The following is a 12159-nucleotide window of genomic DNA, read 5'->3' on the forward strand; positions in this document are numbered from 1 at the left end:
CGTCTCCTTTGGAAGCATTGATCTCCGAGGACCTCTCTAGTTTTCAAAGGATGTGAGGCCTCCGGTCGCGTTGAGGCGGAGAACTAGGTCTTTCTCTGTGCTCTCCACAGGGGATTCAGACATCCCTTCGTCTTGGGAGATGCAAGACGAGCCTGCATTCAATTCACTGCAGGGATATCTGGCCTTACTTCGAGTCAGAGCATCTCGGTGTCCATTCCACTTGAGGCCACAAACTCAGGGTCCCTCTCACATACCTGTAGCTGAGAGAAGCCTCCTCTTGAGGTGCTTGCGGAAAGTTGGTATTCCTCTTGAGTCAAAGCCAGGGACTAAGCTCTCATCTCGAGTTGATTTGGGGTCCACGGAGCCCTTTCGTGTTGCTCCAGTGACCTCAGGATCCCTCTAGACTTGAGACAGTGATCTTGGGTTTTCTCTGGAGTGCCATCAAGGAAATCAAGGCTCCTTTCACGTTTGATGTGGAACACGGAATTGCTCTGCACGCAGTGCAGGGGAATCAGGCCTCATCCAGCGGCGAGGGGGAAGTCTCATGGTGTTTCTCGAGTTGCGGCCGGATCCTGGGGTATATTCTCGAGTTACGACGGGGAGGGCCCTTCCAGACACCTGTTTGTTCAGCGACGTCAGGACTCCTGCCTAGGTGCGAGGGACACCTCGGGATTCTCCTCGAGTCTTGGCATGGCAATTGGGACGCGTATCCACGTGAGGCGGGAGACCCAGGGTCCCTTTCCACGTGCCACAGGGATCCTGGGACTCCTATCCTTTTTCAAGAGGAGTCAGGCATCCTCTCCTTTGGAAGCATTGATCTCCGCGGACCTTTCGAGTTTTCAAAGGATGTGAGGCCTCCGGTCGCGATGAGGCGGAGGACTAGGTCTTTCTCTGTGGTCTCCACAGGGGATTCAGACATCCCTTCGTCTTGGGAGATGCAAGACGAGCCTGCATTCAATTCACTGCAGGGATATCCGGCCTTACTTCGAGTCAGAGCATCTCGGTGTCCATTCCACTTGAGGCGACAAACTCAGGGTCCCTCTCACATACCATTAGGTGAGAGTAGCCTCCTCTTGAGGGGCTTCTGTAAAGTTGGTATTCCTCTTGAGTCGAAGCCAGGGACTAAGCTCTCATCTCGAGTTGATTTGGGGTCCACCGAGCCCTTTCGCGTTGCTCCAGTGACCTTAGGATCCCTCTAGACTTGAGACAGTGATCTTGGGTTTTCTCTGGAGTACCATCAAGGAAATCAAGGCTCCTTTCACGTTTGATGTCGGACACGGAATTGCTCTGCAAGCAGTGCAGGGGAATCGGGCCTCATCTCGCGGCGAGGGGGAAGTTTCATGGTTTTTCTCGAGTTGCGGCCGGAAGCTGGGGTATATTCTCGAGTTACGACGGGGAGGGCGTTCCAGACACGTGTTTGTTCAGCGACGTCAGCACTCCTTCCTAGGTGCGAGGGACACCTCGGGATTCTCCTCGAGTCTTGGCATGGAAATTGGGACGCGTCTCCACGTGAGGCGGGAGACCTAGGGTCCATTTCCACGTGCCACAGGGATCCTGGGACTCCTATCCATTTTCAAGAGGAGTCAGGCATCGGCTCCTTTGGTAGCATTGATCTCTGCGGACCTCTCGAGTTTCCAAAGGATGTGAGGCCTCCTGTCGCGTTGAGGCGGAGGACTTGGTCTTTCTCTGTGGTCTCCACAGGTGATTCAGACATCCCTTCGTCTTGGGAGAGGCAAGACGAGCCTGCATTCAATTCACTGCAGGGATATCCGGCCTTACTTCGAGTCAGAGAATCTCGGTGTCCATTCTACTTGAGGCCACAAACTCAGGGGCCCTCTCACATACCTGTAGCTGAGAGAGTTCTCCTCTTGTGGTGCTTGTGGAAAGTTTGTGTTCCTCTTGAGTCGAATCCAGGGACTAAGCTCTCATCTCGAGTTGATTTGGGGTCCACGGAGCCCTTTCGTGTTGCTCCAGTGACCTCAGGATCCCTCTAGACTTGAGACAGTGATCTTGGGTTTTCTCTGGAGTGCCATCAAGGAAATCAAGGCTCCTTTCACGTTTGATGTGGAACACGGAATTGTTCTGCACGCAGTGCAGGGGAATCGGGCCTCATCCAGCGGCGAGGGGGAAGTCTCATGGTTTTTATCGAGTTGCGTCCGGAACCTGCGGTATATTCTCGAGTTACGACCGGGAGGGCCCTTCCAGACACGTGTTTGTTCAGTGACGTCAGGACTCCTGCCTAGGTGCGAGGGACACCTCGGGATTCTCCTCGAGTCTTGGCATGGCAATTGGGACGCGTCTCCACGTGAGGAGGGAGACCCAGGGTCCCTTTCCACGTGCCACACGGATCCTGGGACTCCTATCCATTTTCAAGAGGAGTCAGGCATCGTCTCCTTTGGAAGCATTGATCTCCGCGGACCGCTCGAGTTTTCAAAGGATGTGAGGCCTGCGGTCGCGATGAGGCGGAGAACGAGGTCTTTCTCTGTGGTCTCCACAGGGGATTCAGACATCCCTTCGTCTTGGGAGATGCAAGACGAGCCTGCATTCAATCCACTGCAGGGATATCCGGCCTTACTTCGAGTCAGAGCATCTCGGTGTCCATTCCACTTGAGGCCACAAACTCAGGGTCCCTCTCACATACCTGTAGCTGAGAGAAGCCTCCTCTTGAGGTGCTTGTGGAAAGTTGGTATTCCTCTTGAGTGGAAGCCAGGGACTAAGCTCGCATCTCGAGTTGATTTGGGGTTCACAGATCCCTTTCGTGTTGCTCCAGTGACCTCAGGATCCCTTTAGACTTGAGACAGTGATCTTGGGTTTTCTCTGGAGTGCCATCAAGGAAATCAAGGCTCCTTTCACGTTTGATGTGGAACACGGAATTGTTCTGCACGCAGTGCAGGGGAATCGGGCCTCATCCAGCGGCGAGGGGGAAGTCTCATGGTTTTTCTCGAGTTGTAGCCGGAACGTGGGTTATATTCTCGAGTTACGACGGGGAGGGCTCTTCCAGACACGTGTTTTGTTCAGCGACGTCAGGACTCCTGCCTAGGTGTGAGGGACACCTCGGGATTCTCCTGGAGTCTTGGCATGGCAATTGGGACGCGTCTCCACGTGAGGCGGGAGACCCAGGGTCCCTTTCCACGTGCCACAGGGATCCTGGGACTCCTATCCATTTTCAAGAAGAGTCAGGCATCTTCTCCTTTGGAAGCATTGATCTCCGCCGACCTCTCGAGTTTTCAAAGGATGTGAGGCCTCTGATGTCGATGAGGCGGAGAACGAGGTCTTTCTCTGTGGTCTCCACAGGGGATTCAGACAACCCTTCGTCTTGGGAGATGCAAGACGAGCCTGCATTCAATTCACTGCAGGGATATCTGGCCTTACTTCGAGTCAGAGCATCTCGGTGTCCATTCCACTTGAGGCCACAAACTCAGGGTCCCTCTCACATAACTGTAGCTGAGAGAAGCCTCCTCTTGAGGTGCTTGTGGAAAGTTGGCATTCCTCTTGATTCGAAGCCAGGGACTAAGCTCTCATCTCGAGTTGATTTGGGGTCCACGGAGCCCTTTCGTGTTGCTCCAGTGACCTCAGGATCCCTCTAGACTTGAGACAGTGAACTTGGGTTTTCTCTGGAGTGCCATCAAGGAAATCAAGGCTCCTTTAACGTTTGATGTGGAAAACGGAATTGCTCTGCTCGCAGTGCAGGGGAATCGGGCCTCAACTCGCGGCAAGGGGGAAATCTCGTGGTTTTTCTCGAGTTGCGGCCGGAACCTGGGGTATATTCTCGAGTTACGACGGGGAGGGCCCTTCCAGACATGTTTGTTCAGCGACGTCAGGACTCCTGCCTAGGTGCGAGGGACACCTCGGGATTCTCCTCGAGTCTTGGCATGGCAATTGGGACGCGTCTCCACGTGAGGCGGGAGACCCAGGGTCCCTTTCCACGTGCCACAGGGATCCTGGGACTCCTGTCCATTTTCAAGAAGAGTCAGGCATCGTCTCTTTTGGAAGCATTGATCTCCGCGGACCTCTCGAGTTTTCAAAGGATGTGAGGCCTCCGGTCGTGATGAGGCGGAGAACTAGGTCTTTCTCTGTTGTCTCCACAGGGGATTCAGACATCCCTTCGTCTTGGGAGATGCAAGGCGAGCTTGCATTCAATTCACTGCAGCGATATCCGGCCTTAATTCGAGTCAGAGCATCTCGGTGTCCATTCCACTTGAGGCCACAAACTCAGGGTATCTCTCACATACACATAGCTGAGAGAAGCCGCCTCTTGAGGTGCTTGTGGAAACTTGGTATTCCTCTTGAGTCGAAGCCAGGGACTAAGCTCTCATCTCGAGTTGATTTGGGGTCCACGGAGCCCTTTCGTGTTGCTCCAGTGACCTCAGGATCCCTCTAGACTTGAGACAGTGATCTTGGGTTTTCTCTGGAGTGGCATCAAGGAAATCAAGGCTCCTTTCAAGTTTGATGTGGAATACGGAATTGCTCTGCACTCAATGCAGGGGAATCGGGCCTCATCTCACGGCGAGGGGGAAGTCTCATTGTTTTTCTCGAGTTGCGCCGGAACCTGGGGTATATTCTCGAGTTACGACGGGGAGGGTCCTTCCAGACACGTGTTTGTTCAGCGACGTCAGGACTCCTGCCTAGGTGCGAGGGACACCTCGGGATTCTCCTCGAGTCTTGGCATGGCAATTGGGACGCGTCTCCACGTGAGGCGGGAGACCCAGGGTCCCTTTCCACGTGCCACAGGGATCCTGGGACTCCTATCCATTTTCAAGAGGAGTCAGGCATCGTCTCCTTTGGAAGCATTGATCTCCGCGGACCGCTCGAGTTTTCAAAGGATGTGAGGCCTCCGGTCGCGATGAGGCGGAGAACGAGGTCTTTCTCTGTGGTCTCCACAGGGGATTCAGACATCCCTTCGTCTTGGGAGATGCAAGACGAGCCTGCATTCAATCCACTGCAGGGATATCCGGCCTTACTTCGAGTCAGAGCATCTCGGTGTCCATTCCACTTGAGGCCACAAACTCAGGGTCCCTCTCACATACATGTAGCTGAGAGAAGCCTCCTCTTGAGGTGCTTGTGGAAAGTTGGTATTCCTCTTGAGTGGAAGCCAGGGACTAAGCTCGCATCTCGAGTTGATTTGTGGTTCACAGATCCCTTTCGTGTTGCTCCAGTGACCTCAGGATCCCTTTAGACTTGAGACAGTGATCTTGGGTTTTCTCTGGAGTGCCATCAAGGAAATCAAGGCTCCTTTCACGTTTGATGTGGAACACGGAATTGTTCTGCACGCAGTGCAGGGGAATCGGGCCTCATCCAGCGGCGAGGGGGAAGTCTCATGGTTTTTCTCGAGTTGTAGCCGGAACGTGGGTTATATTCTCGAGTTACGACGGGGAGGGCTCTTCCAGACACGTGTTTTGTTCAGCGACGTCAGGACTCCTGCCTAGGTGCGAGGGACACCTCGGGATTCTCCTGGAGTCTTGGCATGGCAATTGGGACGCGTCTCCACGTGAGGCGGGAGACCCAGGGTCCCTTTCCACGTGCCACAGGGATCCTGGGACTCCTATCCATTTTCAAGAAGAGTCAGGCATCTTCTCCTTTGGAAGCATTGATCTCCGCCGACCTCTCGAGTTTTCAAAGGATGTGAGGCCTCTGATGTCGATGAGGCGGAGAACGAGGTCTTTCTCTGTGGTCTCCACAGGGGATTCAGACAACCCTTCGTCTTGGGAGATGCAAGACGAGCCTGCATTCAATTCACTGCAGGGATATCTGGCCTTACTTCGAGTCAGAGCATCTCGGTGTCCATTCCACTTGAGGCCACAAACTCAGGGTCCCTCTCACATAACTGTAGCTGAGAGAAGCCTCCTCTTGAGGTGCTTGTGGAAAGTTGGCATTCCTCTTGATTCGAAGCTAGGGACTAATCTCTCATCTCGAGTTGATTTGGGGTCCACGGAGCCCTTTCGTGTTGCTCCAGTGACCTCAGGATCCCTCTAGACTTGAGACAGTGAACTTGGGTTTTCTCTGGAGTGCCATCAAGGAAATCAAGGCTCCTTTAACGTTTGATGTGGAAAACGGAATTGCTCTGCTCGCAGTGCAGGGGAATCGGGCCTCAACTCGCGGCGAGGGGGAAATCTCGTGGTTTTTCTCGAGTTGCGGCTGGAACCTGGGGTATATTCTCGAGTTACGACGGGGAGGGCCCTTCCAGACATGTTTGTTCAGCGACGTCAGGACTCCTGCCTAGGTGCGAGGGACACCTCGGGATTCTCCTCGAGTCTTGGCATGGCAATTGGGACGCGTCTCCACGTGAGGCGGGAGACCCAGGGTCTCTTTCCACGTGCCACAGGGATCCTGGGACTCCTGTCCATTTTCAAGAAGAGTCAGGCATCGTCTCTTTTGGAAGCATTGATCTCCGCGGACCTCTCGAGTTTTCAAAGGATGTGAGGCCTCCGGTCGTGATGAGGCGGAGAACTAGGTCTTTCTCTGTTGTCTCCACAGGGGATTCAGACATCCCTTCGTCTTGGGAGATGCAAGGCGAGCTTGCATTCAATTCACTGCAGCGATATCCGGCCTTAATTCGAGTCAGAGCATCTCGGTGTCCATTCCACTTGAGGCCACAAACTCAGGGTATCTCTCACATACACATAGCTGAGAGAAGCCGCCTCTTGAGGTGCTTGTGGAAACTTGGTATTCCTCTTGAGTCGAAGCCAGGGACTAAGCTCTCATCTCGAGTTGATTTGGGGTCCACGGAGCCCTTTCGTGTTGCTCCAGTGACCTCAGGATCCCTCTAGACTTGAGACAGTGACTTTGGGTTTTCTCTGGAGTGGCATCAAGGAAATCAAGGCTCCTTTCAAGTTTGATGTGGAATACGGAATTGCTCTCCACTCAATGCAGGGGAATCGGGCCTCATCTCGCGGCGAGGGGGAAGTCTCATTGTTTTTCTCGAGTTGCGCCGGAACCTGGGGTATATTCTCGAGTTACGACGGGGAGAGTCCTTCCAGACACGTGTTTGTTCAGCGACGTCAGGACTCCTGCCTAGGTGCGAGGGACACCTCGGGATTCTCCTCGAGTCTTGGCATGGCAATTGGGACGCGTCTCCACGTGAGGCGGGAGACCCAGGGTCCCTTTCCACGTGCCACAGGGATCCTGGGAATCCTATCCATTTTCAAGAGGAGTCAGGCATCGTCTCCTTTGGAAGCATTGATCTCCGCGGACCCCTTGAGTTTTCAAAGGATGTGAGGTCTGCCGTCGCTTTGAGGCAGAGGACTAGGTCTTTCTCTGCGGTCTCCACAGGTAATTCAGACAACCCTTCGTCTTGGGAGATGCAAGACGAGCCTGCATTCAATTCACTGCTGGGATATCCGGCCTTACTTCGAGTCAGAGCATCTCGGTGTCCATTCCACTTGAGGCCGCAAACTCAGGGTCCCTCTCACATACCTGTAGCTGAGAGAAGCCTCCACTTGAGGTGCTTTTGGAAAGTTGGTTTTCCTCTTAAGTCGAAGCCAGGGACTAAGCTCTCATCTCGAGTTGATTTGGGTTCCACGGAGCCCTTTCGTGTTGCTCCAGTGGCCTCAGGATCCCTCTAGACTTGAGACAGTGACTTTGGGTTTTCTCTGGAGTGCCATCATGGAAATCAAGGCTCCTTTCACGTTTGATGTGGAACACGGAATTGCTCTGCACGCAGTGCAGGGGAATCGGGCCTGATCTCGCGGCGAGGGGGAAGTCTCATGGTTTTTCTCGAGTTGCGGCCGGAACCTGGGGTATATTCTCGAGTTATGACAGGGAAGGCCCTTCCAGACACGTGTTTGTTCAGCGACGTCAGGACTCCTGCCTAGGTGCGAGGGACACCTCGGGATTCTCCTCGAGTCTTGGCATGGCAATTGGGACGCGTCTCCACGTGAAGTGGAAGACCGAGGGTCCCTTTACACGTGCCACAGGGATCCTGGGACTCCTATCCATTTTCAAGAGGAGTCAGGCATCGTCTCCTTTGGAAGCATTGATCTCCGCGGACCTCTCGAGTTTTCAAAGGATGTGCGGCCTCCGGTCGCGATGAGGCGGAGGACTAGATCTTTCTCTGTGGTCTGCACAGGGAACTCAGACATCCCTTCGTCTTGGGAGATGCAAGACGAGCCTGCATTCAATTCACTGCAGGGATATCCGGCCTTACTTCGAGTCAGAGCATCTCGGTGTCCATTCCACTTGAGGCCACAAACTCAGGGTCCCTCTCACATACCTGTAACTGAGAGAAGCCTCCTCTTGAGGTGCTTGTGGAAAGTTGGCATTCCTCTTGAGTCGAAGCCAGGGACTAAGCTCTCATCTCGAGTTGATTTGGGGTCCACGGAGCCTTTTCGTGTTGCTACAGTGACCTCAGGATCCCTCTAGACTTGAGACAGTGATCTTGGGTTTTCTCTGGAGTGCCATCAAGGAAATCAAGGCTCCTTTCAAGTTTGATGTGGAACACGGAATTGCTCTACCCGCATTGCAGGGGAATCGGGCCTCATCTCACGGCGAGGGTGAAGTCTCATGGTTTTTCTCGAGTTGCGGCAGAAACCTGGGGTATATTCTCGAGTTACGACGGGGAGGGCCCTTCCAGACACGTGTTTGTTCAGCGACGTCAGGTCTCCTGCCTAGGTGCGAGGGACACCTCGTGATTCTCTTCGAGTCTTGGCATGGCAATTCGGACGCGTCTCCACGTGAGACGGGGGACCCAGCGTCCCTTTCCCCGTGCCACAGGGATCCTGGGACTCCTATCCATTTTCAAGAGGAATCAGGCATCGTCTCCTTTGGAAGCATTGATCTCCGAGGACCTCTCGAGTTTTCAAAGGATGTGAGGCCTCCGGTCGCGATGAGTGGGAGGACTAGGTCTTTCTCTGTGGTCTCCACTGGGGATTCCGACATCCCTTCATCTTGGGAGATGCAAGACGAGCCTGCATTCAATTCATTGCAGGGATATCCGGCCTTACTTCGAGTCAGAGCATCTCGGTGTCCATTCCACTTGAGGCCACAAACTCAGGGGACCTCTCACATACCTGTAGCTGAGAGAAGCCTCCTCTTGAGGTGCTTGTGGAAAGTTGGTATTCCTCTTGAGTCGAAGCCAGGGACTAAGCTCTCATCTCGAGTTGATTTGCGTTCCACGGAGCCCTTTCGTGTTGCTACAGTGACCTCAGGATCCCTCTAGACTTGAGACAGTGATCTTGGGTTTTGTCTGAAGTGCCATCAAGGAAATCAAGGCTCCTTTCATGTTTGATGTGGAACACGGAATTGCTCTGCACGCAGTGCAGGGGAATCGGGCCTCATCTCACGGCGAGGGGGAAGTCTCATGGTTTTTCTCGAGTTGCGACAGGAACCTGGTGTATATTCTCGAGTTACGATGGGGAAGGCCCTTCCAGACACGTGTTTGTTCAGCAACGTCAGGACTCCTGCCTATGTGCGAGGGACACCTCGGGATTCTCCTCGAGTCTTGGCATGGCAATTGGGATGCGTCTCCACGTGAGGTGGGAGACCCAGAGTCCCAATTCACGTGCCATAGGGATGCTGGGAATCCTATCCATTTTCAAGAGGAATCAGACATCGTCTCCTTTGGAAGCATTGATCTCCGCGGACCTCTCGAGTTTTCAAAGGATGTGAGGCCTCAGGTCGCAATGAGGCGGAGGACTAGGTCTTTCTCTGTGGTCTCCACAGGGGATTCAGACATCCCTTCGTCTTGGCAGATGCAAGACGAGCCTGCATTCAAATCACTGCAGTCATATCCGGCCTTACTTCGAGTCAGAGCATCTCGGTGTCCATTCCACTTTAGGCCACAAACTCAGGGGCCCTCTCACATACCTGTAGCTGAGAAAAGCCTCCTCTTGAGTTGCTTGTGGAAACTTGGTATTCCTCTTGAGTCGAAGCCAGGGACTAAGCTCTCATCTCGAGTTGATTTGGGGTCCACGGAGCCCTTTCGTCTTGCTCCAGTGACCTCAGGATCCCTCTAGACTTGAGACAGTGATCTTGGGTTTTCTCTGGAGTGCCATCAAGGAAATCAAGGCTCCTTTCACGTTTGATGTGGAACACGGATGGCTCTGCCCGCAATGCAGGGGAATTGGGGCTCATCTCGCGTCGAGGGGGAAGTCTCATGTTTTTTTTCGAGTTGCGGTCGGAACCTGGGGTATATTCTCGAGTTACGATGGGGAGGGCCCTTCCAGACACGTGTTTGTTCAGAGACGTCAGGACTCCTGCCTAGGTGCGAGGGACACCTCGGGATTCTCCTCGAGTCTTGGCATGGCAATTGGGATGCGTCTCCATGTGAGGCGGGAGACCCAGTGTCCCTTTCCACGTGCCACAGGGATCCTGAGACTCCTATCCATTTTCAAGAGGAGTCAGGCATTGTCTCCTTTGGAAGCATTGTTCTCGCGGACCTCTCGAGTTTTCAAAGGATGTGAGGCCTCCGCTCTCGATGATGCGGAGAACTCGGTCTTTCTCTGTCGTCTCCACAGGGGATTCAGACATCCCTTCGTCTCGGGAGATGCAAGACGAGCCTGCATTCAATTCACTGCAGGGATATGCGGCCTTACTTCGAGTCAGAGCATCTCGGTGTCCATTCCACTTGAGGCCACAAACTCAGGGTCCCTCTCACATACCTGTAGCTGAGAGAAGCCTCCTCTTGAGGTGCTTGTGGAAGGTTGGTATTCCTCTTGAGTCGAAGCCAGGGACTAAGCTCTCATCTCGAGTTGATTTGGGGTCAACGGAGCGCTTTCGTGTTGCTCCAGTGACCTCAGGATCCCTCTAGACTTGAGACAGTGAACTTGGGTTTTCTCTGGAGTGCCATCAAAGAAATCAAGACTCCTTTCACGTTTGATGTGGAACACGGAATTGCTCTGCACCCAGTGCAGGGGAATCCGGCTTCATCTCGCGGCGAGTGGGAAGTCTCATGGTTTTTCTCGAGTTGCGGCCGGAACCTGGGGTATATTCTCGAGTTACGACGGGGAGGGCCCTTCCAGACACGTGTTTCTTCAGCGACGTCAGGACTCCTGCCTAGGTGCGAGGGACAACTCGGGATTCTCCTCGAGTCTTGGCATGGCAATTGGGACGCGTATCCACGTGAGGCGGGAGACCCAGGGTCCCTTTCCACGTGCCACAGCGATCCTGGGACTCCTATCCATTTTCAAGAGGAGTCAGGTATCGACTCCTTCGGAAGTATTGATATCCGAGGACCTCTCGAGTTTTCAAAGGATATGAGGCCTCCGGTTGCTTTGAGGTGGAGGAATAGGTCTTTCTCTGAGGTCTCCACAGGGGATTCAGACATCCCTTCGTCTTGGGAGATGCAAGACGAGCCTGCATTCAATTCACTGCAAGGATATCCGGCCTTACTTCGAGTCAGAGCATCTCGGTGTCCATTCCACTTGAGGCCACAAACTCAGGGTCCCTCTCACATACCTGTAGCTGAGAGAAGCCTCCTCTTGAGGTGCTTGTGGAAAGTTGGTATTCCTCTTGAGTCGAAGCCAGGGACTAAGCTCTCATCTCGAGTTGATTTGGGGTCCACGGAGCCCTTTCGTGTTGCTACAGTGACCTCAGGATCCCTCTAGACTTGAGACAGTGATCTTGGGTTTTCTCTGGAGTGTCATCAAGGAAATCAAGGCTCCTTTCACGTTTGATGTGGAACACGGAATTGGTCTGCACGCAGTGCAGGGGAATCGGGCCTCATCTCGCGGCGAGGGGGAAGTCTCATGGCTTTTCTCGAGTTGCGGCCCGAACCTGGGGTATATTCTCGAGTTACGACGGGGAGGGCCCTTCCAGACACGTGTTTGTTCAGCGACATCAGGACTCCTGCCTTGGTGCGAGGGACACCTCGGGATTATCCTGGAGTCTTGGCATGGCAATTTGGACGCGTCTCCACGTGAGGCGGGAGACCCAGGGTCCCTTTCCACGTGCCACAGGGATCCTGGGACTCCTATCCATTTTCAAGAGGAGTCAGGCATCGTCTCCTTTGGAAGCATTGATCTCCGCATACCTCTCGAATTTTCAAAGAATGTGAGGTCTCCGGTCGCGATGAGGCGGAGGACTAGGTCTTTCTCTGTGGTCTCCACAGCGGATTCAGACATCCCTTCGTCTTGGGAGATGCAAGACGAGCCTGCATTCAATTCACTGCAGGGTTCTCCGGCCTTACTTCGAGTCAGAGCATCTCGGAGTCCATTCCATTTGAGG

The sequence above is a fragment of the Dama dama genome, chromosome 25 (assembly GCF_033118175.1).
Source record: "Dama dama isolate Ldn47 chromosome 25, ASM3311817v1, whole genome shotgun sequence".
NCBI lineage: Eukaryota > Metazoa > Chordata > Mammalia > Artiodactyla > Cervidae > Dama > Dama dama.